This window comes from Phyllostomus discolor, chromosome 9, assembly GCF_004126475.2.
Source record: "Phyllostomus discolor isolate MPI-MPIP mPhyDis1 chromosome 9, mPhyDis1.pri.v3, whole genome shotgun sequence".
NCBI lineage: Eukaryota > Metazoa > Chordata > Mammalia > Chiroptera > Phyllostomidae > Phyllostomus > Phyllostomus discolor.
In genome coordinates, this window is record NC_040911.2 from 52,214,456 (window position 1) to 52,226,925 (window position 12,470).

The following is a 12,470-nucleotide window of genomic DNA, read 5'->3' on the forward strand; positions in this document are numbered from 1 at the left end:
TGAGATATCAACCTCACACCTGTCAGAATAGCTACCATCAATAAATCCATAAGCAACAAGTATTGGTAAAGATGTAGACAAAAGGGAACCCTTAAGCAGTGTTGGTGGGAATGCAGAATGGTGCAGTCACTATGAAAATCAGTACAAAGATTCGTCAAAAAATTAAAAACAGAACCACCTTATGACTAACTGATTCAAATTCAGGCAGGGTATATATCTGAAGAAATCTAAAACACTAATATGAAAGAATATATACACTCCTAGAGTCATTGCAGTGTCATTTACAATAGCCAAATATGGAAGCAACCCATGTGCCCACCAATATATGAGCAGATAAAAGGTAGTACATACAATGAGGTCTGTCCAGAAGGTATCCAGCCATGTAATATGAAAAGTAGAGATGTTTATTGAAGCAAATACAAGATACAAGAAGCACTGTACACAGGACAATGATGCTTCAGTCCCTTTAAAGTAGGTACCATGGGACCTCACACAGTTTTCCCCCTCACCACTAGCTACCCCATCATATTTTCCTAAATCTCATTGGTAGTCTGAAATCTCTTCCCTTTCAAAGGTGATTTTAGTTTTGGGAAAAGCTAGAAGTCACAGGGTGCCACATTTGAGCTGTAGGGGGCTGAGTTACCTGGGTGATTTGATGTTTTGCAAAAAAACTGCAGAAGACATGATACATGAGCAGATGCGTTGTCGTGATGAAGCTTCCAATCACCAGTTGCCCATAGCTGGGGCCTTCTGAATCATCCAAATAGTTTCCGCAGAGAAATGTTCAAGCTCAACGCAAAATCTGTTGCAGATTCATTGCTCTATTTGCACAGGCATTTTGAATGTGACAGCCACACAATACACATGCTAACTCAATGGCATCTACTACCCCCACTGACCAACAGTGAAGTCATCATTGTTCATACATGCATATTCCAGTCCACTCTCCTTGGCTGCCAGGTTACACTGATATCGCACAAACCATTCTTGTTATATTAACAATGGCTGGACTTTTTCTGGACAGACCTTGTATTCATAATGGAATATTACTTGGCTGTAATAAAAAGAATGAAATCTTACCATTTGCAACAGCATGATGGACCTAAAGGGGCGGTTTTCAATTAGTGTGCTATAAGAATTTTTAAAACATGCAATACCTGATTATTTAATCAGGGAACCGACCTCTTTTCCCTTAGATTGTCAAATATAAAAATGACAACAGCCAATACAACTGCTGTCCAGTGTGAATAAATAAAGATTATAATTATTTTATTTTGTCAGATTGGCAAAAATATGTATTTTTGGTATGCACAGAGTTTTAGTATTGGTGTATGTGTGCCATGAGATAAGAAGGGTTGAAAATCACTGATCTAGAGAGTATTATTATGCTAAGTGAAGTAAGTCACAGAAAGACAAATACCAGATGATTTCACTTATATGTGGTATCTAAAGAACAAAATAAACAAATAAACAAAACAGAAACAGACTCATAGGTACAGAGAACAGACTGATGGTTGCCACAGCGAAGGGAGGGTAGGGGGATAGGTAAAAAGGTTGAAGGGATTAAGAAGTACAAATTGGTGGGTGTAAAGGGGAAGGGTGGGTGGATGTGGAAGAGGGTATATGAGGGATAAATGTAATGGAAAAAATACATTAAAATTAACTATTCAAAAAAATACAAATTAGTAGTTAGAAAACAGTCAAGGGGATGTAAAGTACAGCATAGGGATATCGTCAATACATTGCAATAACTATGTATAGTGCCAGATGGTACTGAAATATCAGGGGAATATTCTTTAAAAATATGATTGTCTAGCTACTGTGCTGTATACCTGAAACAGCACAAAATAATACTGAATGTGTACTGTAATTAAAAAATAAAATTTTAAAAATAATAGAGAAATAAAACAAAGGACAAACTATCCACATTTTCGAACCATAAGACGCACCCAGGTTTTAAAGGAGGAAAATAGGAAAAAAAATTTTGACACAAAAAATGTGGCAAAATATTTAATAACATAACATTTCACCAATGTAAATGTAAACAGAACTCAACAGCAACATTTACAACCATTATTCCTCCCAAATGGCAGGGAGCGGGGGTCCTTATAGTCTGAAAAATACAGCTGTACCACAGGGAAGTGGAGTCAAATCTCAAATAATTCCTTTGTTTACATTTAAATTTTATTTTTTTAAACTTTTAAAAAATATTTATTTATTTATTTTTAGAGAGGGGGAGGGAGAAAGAAAAGGAAACAAGATTCAATGTGTGGTTGCCTCTCGTGCACCCCCTACTGGGGACCTGGCCTACAAACCAGGCATGTGCCCTAGACTGGGAATCAAACCTGACCCGTTGGTTTGCAGGCTGGCACTCAATCCACTGAGCCACACCAGCCAGGGCAAATGATTCCTTTTTTTAAAGGAAGTACAACACATTGATGTCTCTCTCCCTCTCTTTTTCTCTCCCTCCCCATCTCTCTAAAAGTAAATAAATAAAATCTTTAAAAAAATAAACAATAAAGGAAGTATAAAAATGTAGTTATGTTTGTTACTGTGGTGTTGGAAGTGAAGAACTTTCATTTGTAGATTAACTATTATAACTAGAAAAATTGTCCAAAATGTAAAACACAATAAATAGAAGAAAGCACCTGCCTTCCTAAAAGTAAAATAAACATTTTGATTCTTGGTACCTACAACCTATAGGGCTACCTACTAAAAAAAAAAAAAGTGGCCGGGGGGGGGGGGGGGGGCAGGAAACTGGTCTCAAATAGATGAAACTAGATTTTCACAGTAACTACATATTTTCTTCATTCCTCAATAGTCCTACATTCAACTACTGTAGTCCCCTCTTATCTGCTGGGAATACACTGCAAGCCCCAAGTGGATGCCTGAAACTGTAGCTAGTACTGAACCCTCTGTATGTTATATTTTTTCTTATACATACCTATGATAAAGTTTAAATGATAAATTAGGCACAGTAAGAGATTAATAGTAATAAATAATAAAAAATAGAATAATTATAACTATATACTGTAATAAAAGGTATGTGACTCTCTGATAACCAGCAGGGGTACCAAATGACTAAAGGACAGGTAGCATCTATAGTGTGGAGACACTGGAAAAAGGGAAGAGTCTGTCCTAGGTAGAATGAAATGGATGGAATTTCATCAAGCTACTGAAGAGGGCACGCAATTTAAAACTTATGAATAGCTCCTTTCTAGAATTGTCCATTTAATGTTTTCAAAACCAGGCTGACCATAGTAACTGAAATCACAGAAAAGGTGGCCTACTGTATATTTAAGTAATTTTTAGCACCCAACTATATTCAGATTAAATGCTAAAAATATCCAAATACAGTTTCAATATTCCAATTCTTTCAAACACAACTAAAGATGCTTCATTACTTAGGTTGCATTATAATAATTTAGTTATACTTCTAGTTTTTAAAAGTAAAAAATCTCATAGATTTAGAATTTAAGCTAATTTACATGTTGAGTACAAAACATTACCTTGTATCATTTGAATGGGAAAGGAAGAGAAGCGTGACACAGGAATAAGAACAAAATTAACATTAATTTAGAATACTAAATATACAACTGTCAGAAGCCTATAACTGAATTATAAACTGAATACATATTTGATCTTTTACTCTGGAGGATATATTATTCTATTATAAAGTGTTTCCACAGAAATCTATGCTAAACGTCCATTCTCTTCCTATTTTTAACTAAAAAAACTATTTACGGTATGTCCACATGAAAGAAAACATTAAATAGCTTTAGTTTCACACATCAATTTATTTGAGATGTTTTTGCTGGACTGAACTCAAGACCTCTGTAAATATTACATGTCATTTGCCAACAGGAAAAACTAAAATCTTGTTATAGTAAATCACTTATACAAGTGTTCTCGGAAAGATGATGTCAGCAAGCACTTTTTTAGACAGTCACGTTTTTTTAACAGTTTAGTCACCCTTTAACTGTTATATTATGATAGCTAGCAAAAAGGTTGGCTACCTAATTAATAAAAAATAAAGACCATGTTATCTCCTAGATAACACACATCAGGAAAATAATGCATGCTTTTAGAATATTACATGATTTCTAAAATTTAAGATCTACTAAAATATAATTGCAAAGGAAAGCATTCCCACATGTTGTAATCACAAAAAGAACACAAACCCCAGAGGTTAATCACATGTATTGCACAACAACAAAAACAATTTGGCCAACGGAAGCAAGAATCCATAAAAACTGGGAAGGTTCCTCTTGAGTGTGCTGGGAATTTGGTTATCCTGCATGTCACTGTCCCAGGACCTTCCATAGTTTTGGAGGGAAAGAGGCCCAGAGAAACCTTCAGTGGCCTTTTTTTTCCACGTACTTAACACCCTGCCCTCGGGACTGTTATTTTTTCTCTAGCTTTAGAATCTATACCAGGTGTCACTTCCATTCATTAAAAACACCAGAATCACATACCATTAAAACACAGACCTACTCCTTAGATTCTCAGGTGTCTGACCAATGGGGAGCAGGGGCTACCTGAAAGGCACCCAGGGTCCTGCAGAGCCTGGCTCCAGGCAGTGGCCCTGCTTCCCTCTAATATTTATTGATATAGTTAGCAGAAACAAAGAGAACAAAATTTTTTTAGAAAATATTCTGTTAGAGAAGACAAAAAAGAAGGCAATCCTTTGGAAAACTGTATGGCTATTTATAACTTGCCGTTGATGTTGGCTAAACCTGTATTTTTCCTTCAGGACTGATGAAAAACAAAGCTTTGAAATATACCTACATCATTAGATATTTAATTCTTATGTTCTATTAAGGGGATTAATAAAAACTTAAAAGTATACATAACTTTTTTATTCAGAAGACAAACAATACAGAGAAAAAGCTTAAGAGACCCTGGCTGGTGTAGCTCAGTGGATTGAGCGCGGGCTGGGAACCAAAGTGTCCCAGGTTCGATTCCCAGACAGGGTACATGCCTCGGTTGCAGGCCATGACCCCCAGCAACCGCACATTGATGTTTCTCTCTCTCTCTCTCTCTCTCTCTCTCTCTCTCTCTCTCATCTCCCTCCCTTCCCTCTCTAAAAATAAATAAATAAAATCTTAAAAAAAAAAAAAGCTTAAGAGAGATTCTGGTATTAAACATGTGACCTTAAAGCTATCTACAAAGACATTTAAGTACACACATTTGAGAAACCTTTTTTATGAGAAATTGTGACTTTATGATTTATATTCTCTAGCAATGATAATAAAAAGAACAGTGCCTCTTCTCCAAATAACAGTCACATAATGCATGGTTTAAAATATCTGTGAGAGTGGACACTGTCATCCCCTTACAACCTGGGAGTCAAATGTCTGCTTTCCCTGCCCCATTACTATCAGTCAACCCCAAATCTGTGAACTGTTCATTCCAAACCAAATTCGTGCTTCCTGAATTAGAAAAAAAAAAAAGAAAAGAAAAAAATGCAACAACACCCCCCCCCCTCCCCACATACACACAAAGTTACATGCTTTCTTCTCTCCCATTGTTTATTCTGCCCAGGAACCTCTGAAATGAAATTATCAAAATGACAGAGTCCTATAATCTCTGGGTTATATATAAGTCTCAAGGCCCAAGGTATTTTATCATTATTTAAGTATATGGTCATCTTCCTTTCTCCTGTCTTTTAAAAGATTCAGCAAAGGGGAAAAAGATAGTTCAAATTATATTGCACGATTCACCACAAAAGCAACAAACCACACTTCACAGGAAACCTTATTTCTCAACATCTAATAACACCAGGAGCAGAACTATCCATAACACACACTTAATTCTTGTCACTGAGTGCATGAAGAAATGCAGACCCAAATAGAATTGTGCCTTATAAGCTGCATAAAAATTAAACACATTTCTGATGCAAATTCCCTCACCTTCCACCCTTAAACACATGTTTTCTGAGAAATGGTTTAATCTGTTGAGAAATGACTAGCTCTAGCTGTGGCCTGAGCTGACAGTACAGATTTGCTTCCTCTTTCAATACTGTCATAATAAGCTTTAAAAACAAAACAAAACAAAAAAACAAAAAACAAAAAACCCTTCTCTAGTTCATCATTGTTATAAAGACATCTCCTTTTGCAAAGTCTACCATGTCAAATAGGATGGAGGACTCATATCCAGCATAAACACCCTAAGCAGGTTACACCAGGGCAGAGATCAAGACTAATTAAAATAAATCAGGCAAGGAGAAGGCCTAGGTTTGTGCAACTTATGAGATTACACACTGCCCACAAGACATTGTCTCTCTTGGATACATCCAAGTCAGTTCCTTTACCATCCTTTCCACATACTCTGATTTGTTCCTTGCACTGCCTTTCACATTATTTTTCATCTCAGGCATGATTGCCATCTTCATCTCTGTCACACAAACCTCACTTCCTTGAAGATCCAGTCTGTGATCTATTTCTTTAATACAGCCTCTTTGGTGGAGCCCCCACTGTGATGGTCTGGTTTTTTTTAACCACCAATAAACATTTTATTTGAAAATCTCCCAACTTGCCAGAAGCAGCACTTTCTAAGCCCTAAGCCTATCCGTTCTTATCAAGTTCCAAGGGACAATGAGTTCTCCCTACCTCACCTTGCCCTCCACCAAACTTGCATACCCATACCTCACCCATACTTTGGGCCATGCGAGAAAAGTCCAGGGCCCCCTTCCACTAAGAGGCTTTATAGTCCTGGGGCAAAGCGTAGGGGTGACAGTGCTCTGCCATCCCAGGAGATGATGGGAGCTGCTTGCAGAGGGATTGAGGAAAGATAGAAAAAGGGAGTAGGCCACCAAATAGGGCTCCCTGAAAAACTTTCAACTTACCGCTTATAAAAAAGGTTGGCTCCTACATAGAAAAAACCTGTTCCCCAAATAGTGCATATACCCATAGGAAAGAAAAAAAAAAGCAGCAGCAAGACTGGGCTGGTAGGAACGGCAGAACTTTGATTTACAAAGGCTAGGAAGACTATGAGCAATGGCCCTCTTCCTTGTCCAGTTCCCCGGAGTCAGCTCAGACACTGGCCCCAAGGGGCAGTTTATGAACGAGAAAAGCCGGGGCCTTGGTTCTGAAAGTCTCTGTTACAATGCCAAACTACAGTCTCCAGAGTCCTACATGGGCCTGAATGCAGGGGGCAGAGGCATGTGTTGGGAACCAACACATAAGTACAATAATAAGGCTATAAAGACCAGGCAACTAGGAATAGGAGTCCTATCACTATATTTGTGAAACTAAAGCTGGGGAGCAGAGAGTGACAGGAGATACTCCTCACCCCATCCTTATTCTATGTGTCTGTGACCTCAGATGGTGGTCCTTTCCAGGCTGAAGAAGGGATGGCTCCATGGCAGGGAAGAAAGGAAGGGATCCCTAAGCAATTTGGTCAGATGAATTCATGACGGTCTGTTCTTTACATTTAATACCTTAGGAATTCATATAGAATTTTCAGTCAACAATTATATTTTAGGAACAGAGACATAAACATTATTTGTTTAAAACATTTTAAAAGAAAAAAATTATATTGTTATAACTCCCAGTGCCTTATGGCATCGTGTTGTGGGAAGAAACCTGACTGTAGAAATGATGCCTGACTGAATGGGCCTAGTGAGATGAGCAGGCTTTGCAATGCAGGTGAAGGAAAAGATAAGTTCCAGTAGAAGGAGCACACATAAAGAGGAATAAAAGGAAATGGTAGATCATGAAATACCGGCAAATTTAGAAAGGCTGAAAATCTAGGTAGGTGAGAAAGGTTCCAAACCATGTTGAGGCCAAACTCTGAAGAGCCTATATGTCATGCCAGAGGAACATGCAACCTCAATAACAAACACATTTGCTTTTAAAGAAAATAACTACTAGCAATATAGAGGATAGACTGAAATGAGGAGGAAGATTGATGCACTAAGTTTAATCAAGAGGTGGTAAGTACTGAACCAGGCAATAGCAGTGATAATGAAAAACATTACTAATGAAGCATTTCCCAGGTACAAGCTTCCATGGACTTCCTAACAAAGTATAAACATATGTTGTTTTGGAATCATCCAGGAAGTTCAAACTTTTTCAAACAATAACTTGACTGTCTTTAATAACTTCAACTTCTTTCAATCCATCATAATTTCAAGTCCCTAAAATTCATAGGACAATGTCGATTATGCTTCCATACATCTCCAAATTGAAAAGGGCCTCTCTAATCTATTCTCAGTAGTATCTGCAATGGAAAGAACAGCTGGCTGTATCCTTACAAAATACGTAAAATTCATTAATGTAGTGTGGAACGTGGATACCTTTTCTCTTTCATAGGTATGAAATAAGACACAGTGAACTTCAGGTTAATATAATTAGTAAGCATCTCAACATTCTATCTGAATCTCAGAAACTCTCCTTTTAAGATAGACAGAGCCTAAAAAACTAAGGTAGAGAGTAGGGGCAAAGAATGTTACTTTCCTTGCATCCAAACCTCCACAGACACCATGCAAAGAACACCCACCAGATATTTATTAAATAACTACCTTCTCTCACTGTTCTAGTTAGTTGGAACCCATGCATACTCTTGTGGAGATCACCATCTCAAAAAGGGAGATAGTCGTCACTTCCGCTCAAGATCAAGGTGTAAACAACGCTTACCTCCTCACACAACCACATCAAAATTACAAATTAAATATAGTACAATCATCACTCAGAACTGTCAGAAATCAACTTGAGTGGAAGTCCAACAACTACGGAACTAGAGAAATGGCATCCACCCAGACTGGTTAAGAGGGATGGAGACACAGAGATGTGGAATGGGTTGGTCCCAAACCATGTTAGTGGATAAAAATGCGGGAGGGATATCTTAGGAGTGAAGGATCCCAGCCCCACACCAACCCCCCACCAGCCCCCCACCCCCAACCCAGGTTTCCAGTGCCAAGAAGACCCCATAACAAATGGCTGCAAAACCCAGCAGAGAATGAGTTGGTGGAAGAAACCTCTGGAGTCACAAGAAGTTGCTGTTAAAGAACTCAGATGTGAACTTACTCAAGGCTCACTTCCTGTGAGCTCCAGCATTGGGGTAGCAGTTTGAAAGGTACCAGTGGCATATGGGGAGGAACTGAAGTGTCTGCCATCAAGGCAAGAGCTGGTGGGCAGCTTTCTCCTATGCAGAAAGGCAGGCAGAGGTCACTGTACCTTTTCTGAACCCTCTTCTGACAGAGCCACAGAACTGGCAGGTAGATGCCACATCTGAGACTCCAACAATCTGGCTAACACTGTTGGCCCCACCGTGGAGATCCACTGAGGCTCTGTCCCATCCAACTTACAGCTGTTAACAATGGCTTTTCCATAAGTATGGCCGTCTTGGCTCATGCTTCACAACTTCCTAAATCCTTTGAAATAAACAACAGCCAGCTTCACTGTGGTCCCAGGCCTGCACTAGCAGCAGCCAGCCTGGATTCACAGCTTGGCTTCACTTGGGAATCTCTAAGCCTAGTACAAGTAGCAGTCATTTCAGATTGCTTTACAGCTCAGGAAGAGTGGCCCCAGGCAAAACACAGGTGGGGGCTGAACTTGATCAGCACCCACGGGGAAACTCCAGGGCTTGTACACACAGTGAATAGCTATAGACCACACTGGAGCACCACCACTCTACCCCTGTACTGGTGATCCTCCACAGAGGGAGAGGGTTGGTGGTCATTGGTAACAGCCCATCCTTGCAGCTGACTGGCCTGGGATAATCCCTCCCATTGACCTGCCAACAGCAATCAAGGCTAAACTTCAAGAGGAGGGTGTATTCAGCCCACATGGAGGGCACATCTTGAGTACCCGATTGGGTAATGGGAAGGCTGTGCCACTGGCCCCTATAGGACACCTACTACATTACGCCATGCTAGCAGCTCTACAGTAGGTACTACATACAAACACACTCATGGAGGCTGCCAAAATGATGACACAAACAAATTTGGCCCAAATGAAAGAACCGATCAAGACTCTAGAAAAAGAACTAAACAAAATGGAGATAAGCAATCTATCAGATGCAGAGTTAGAAACACTGCTCAAGGAATGTTCTAAAATATTCCTTATAAGGATGCTCAAGGACCTCAGTGAAGACTTTGACATCATAAAAAAGATCCAGCCAGAAACAAAGGCTGGCTAATTGAGATAAAGAACAATTTACAGAGAACCAACAGGAGTGGATGAAGCCAAGAATCAAATCAAAGATATGGAACACAAGAAAGCAAAAAAAACAACCAATCAGAACAACAAGAAAAAAGAATCCAAAAAAACCCCAAGGAAAGTGTAAGCAGCCTCTGGGACAAATTCAAGTGTTCCAACATTTGTATCATAGAGGTGCCAGCAGAAAAAGAGAAACAGCAAGAAATTGGGAATCTATTTGAAAAAAAATGAAAGAAAACTTCCCTAAGTTGGTGAAGGAAAGAGACATGCAAGTCCAGGAAGTACAGACAGTCCAAACAAGATGGATGCAAAGAGGACTATTCCAAGACACATCATAGTTAAAATGCGAAAGTTAAAGAGAGAATCTTAAAAGCAGCAAGAAAAAAGCAGTTACCTACAGGAGAGTTTCCATAAGACTGTCAGCTTATTTCTCAAAAGAAACTTTGCAGGCTAAAAGGGAGTGGCAAGAAATTTTCAAAGTTATGAAAACCAGGGACCTATAGCCAAGACTGCTCTACCTTGCAAAGCCATCATTTAGAATGGAAGGGTAGATAAATAATTTCCCAGATAAGAGAAAACTAAAGGAGTTCATCATCACCAAACTATTATTATATGAAAAGTTAAAGGGATTTATTTAAGAAAAAGACAATCAAAACTATGAATAATAAAATGTCAATAAATATACATCTATCAACAACTGAATGTAGAAAAACAAACTAAGCAAATAAGAACAGAGACAGAATCATAGATACAGAGAGCATATGGTGGTGGAGGGGTTTGGGGGAATGGGTGATGAAATAAGGGATTTAAGAAGTACAAATTAATAGTTACAGAATAGCCATGGGGATGTAAATTATAGTATAAGAAATGGAGTAGTCAATGAACTTACATGCATGACCAATGGACATAAACAAAGGTGTGGGAACTGTGTAAGGGAGCTGGAGGTGCTGAGTGGATGGGGGCCTAGGGATAAATTGGGACAACTGTAATGTCATTATCAAGAAAATATAATTAAAAATAATAAACAAGAGATAGTAATAAGCAAAACAACTAATAAATTATGTTATACAGTACTAAATGCTATGAGAAAAAAAAGAGCAAGAGTCAAGTTGTACTTGGGAGGTCAGCAGGTTGCAATTCTAAATAGGGTAGGGTCAGGGTGGGCTTCAATGAGACTGTGACATTTAAGCAAAGACTTGGAGGAGGTTAATCATATGGTTATTTTGTTTGAGAGTGCTTCAAGCACAGAGAAAATGAATGTCCTAAGGTGGTATAGGTCTAATGTGTCTGAGGGACACAAAGAATGTCATTTGATTGAACAAAGGGAAGACAAAGAACCTAAAATTTATGTTCAGAGAGTTGAGAAATTCTATACTGATTCATTAGTCTCATTTCATTAGTAGCACCTTCTAATTTGACTAACGGAAAAATATGGTTTCTACTTCAAATTTCTCATAGTATCTAGTACAGTGTCATAATTATTTAGATTGCCAAATGTCCAAGCATTGTTCATATAATGATTTTCAGAAAATTTTCATAATCACAATATGCTGTGGTAGAATTTTGTCATAATGACAAATGACTATTAAACCATTCTGAAACATAAACAGGAGATAAAACTGTTAACTGACTTAAAAAGAGTTAGGGACAACTAATTCAGGAAAAAAAAAAGAGAAGAGATAAAAAAGCTTCATGGCTTTTTAGGTATATATCTGGAATTATCTGGTGCAAATGAAAGGAAATGGATGCAGGGCAGCTAAAGGTGCCTAAACAAATGTGTTTTGATGTCTACTCCATCCGTATCAGCATATGTGACTATAGACCAGCTGTGATTCATATAGGAAAGTAAAACGTACTACCGGAGAAATGTTTTAGTATCCAAGCTACTCAGACACTACAATTTGAGAAAACAGCCAAGTCATTATACTTATGGGGGTCTCAGACTTCTTGTCTATAAAATAAAATGGCTAGACTGGAACAATCCTTCTCTATTATTTTTACTTACCGGCTCTCATTAATATTGTGGAAGTATAAGGTGCAAACTCCTTGGAAACTCCAATTTTACTTTAAAAATTTACCTTATCCTAAAATTCTACATCATTATCTGTGTTTTAATATATAGACAACCAACCTCCGCCTCCTCAATTCTGAGTATAATTGATGGTCCTGGAAGAAGCTCCATGTATTCCCTATGACCTTCCCAGTACACTCTGATCCCTGTCCCTCTAGTCCCCAGCATAAGTTCTCTATAGCAGAGCTTCTCAAACAATGAGCTGTGTCTACACTAGGTGCCCCTGTTAAAACGCT

The 12,470-nt window shown here is 38.4% G+C and overlaps 1 protein-coding gene across 3 annotated transcripts in view; it reads right to left on the reverse strand.

Annotated features, from left to right (window-relative positions):
- Positions 1-12,470, reverse strand: part of PTPN2 (protein tyrosine phosphatase non-receptor type 2) — a 142,618-nt gene that overhangs the window by 55,286 nt on the left and 74,862 nt on the right. The window lies entirely within an intron of this gene.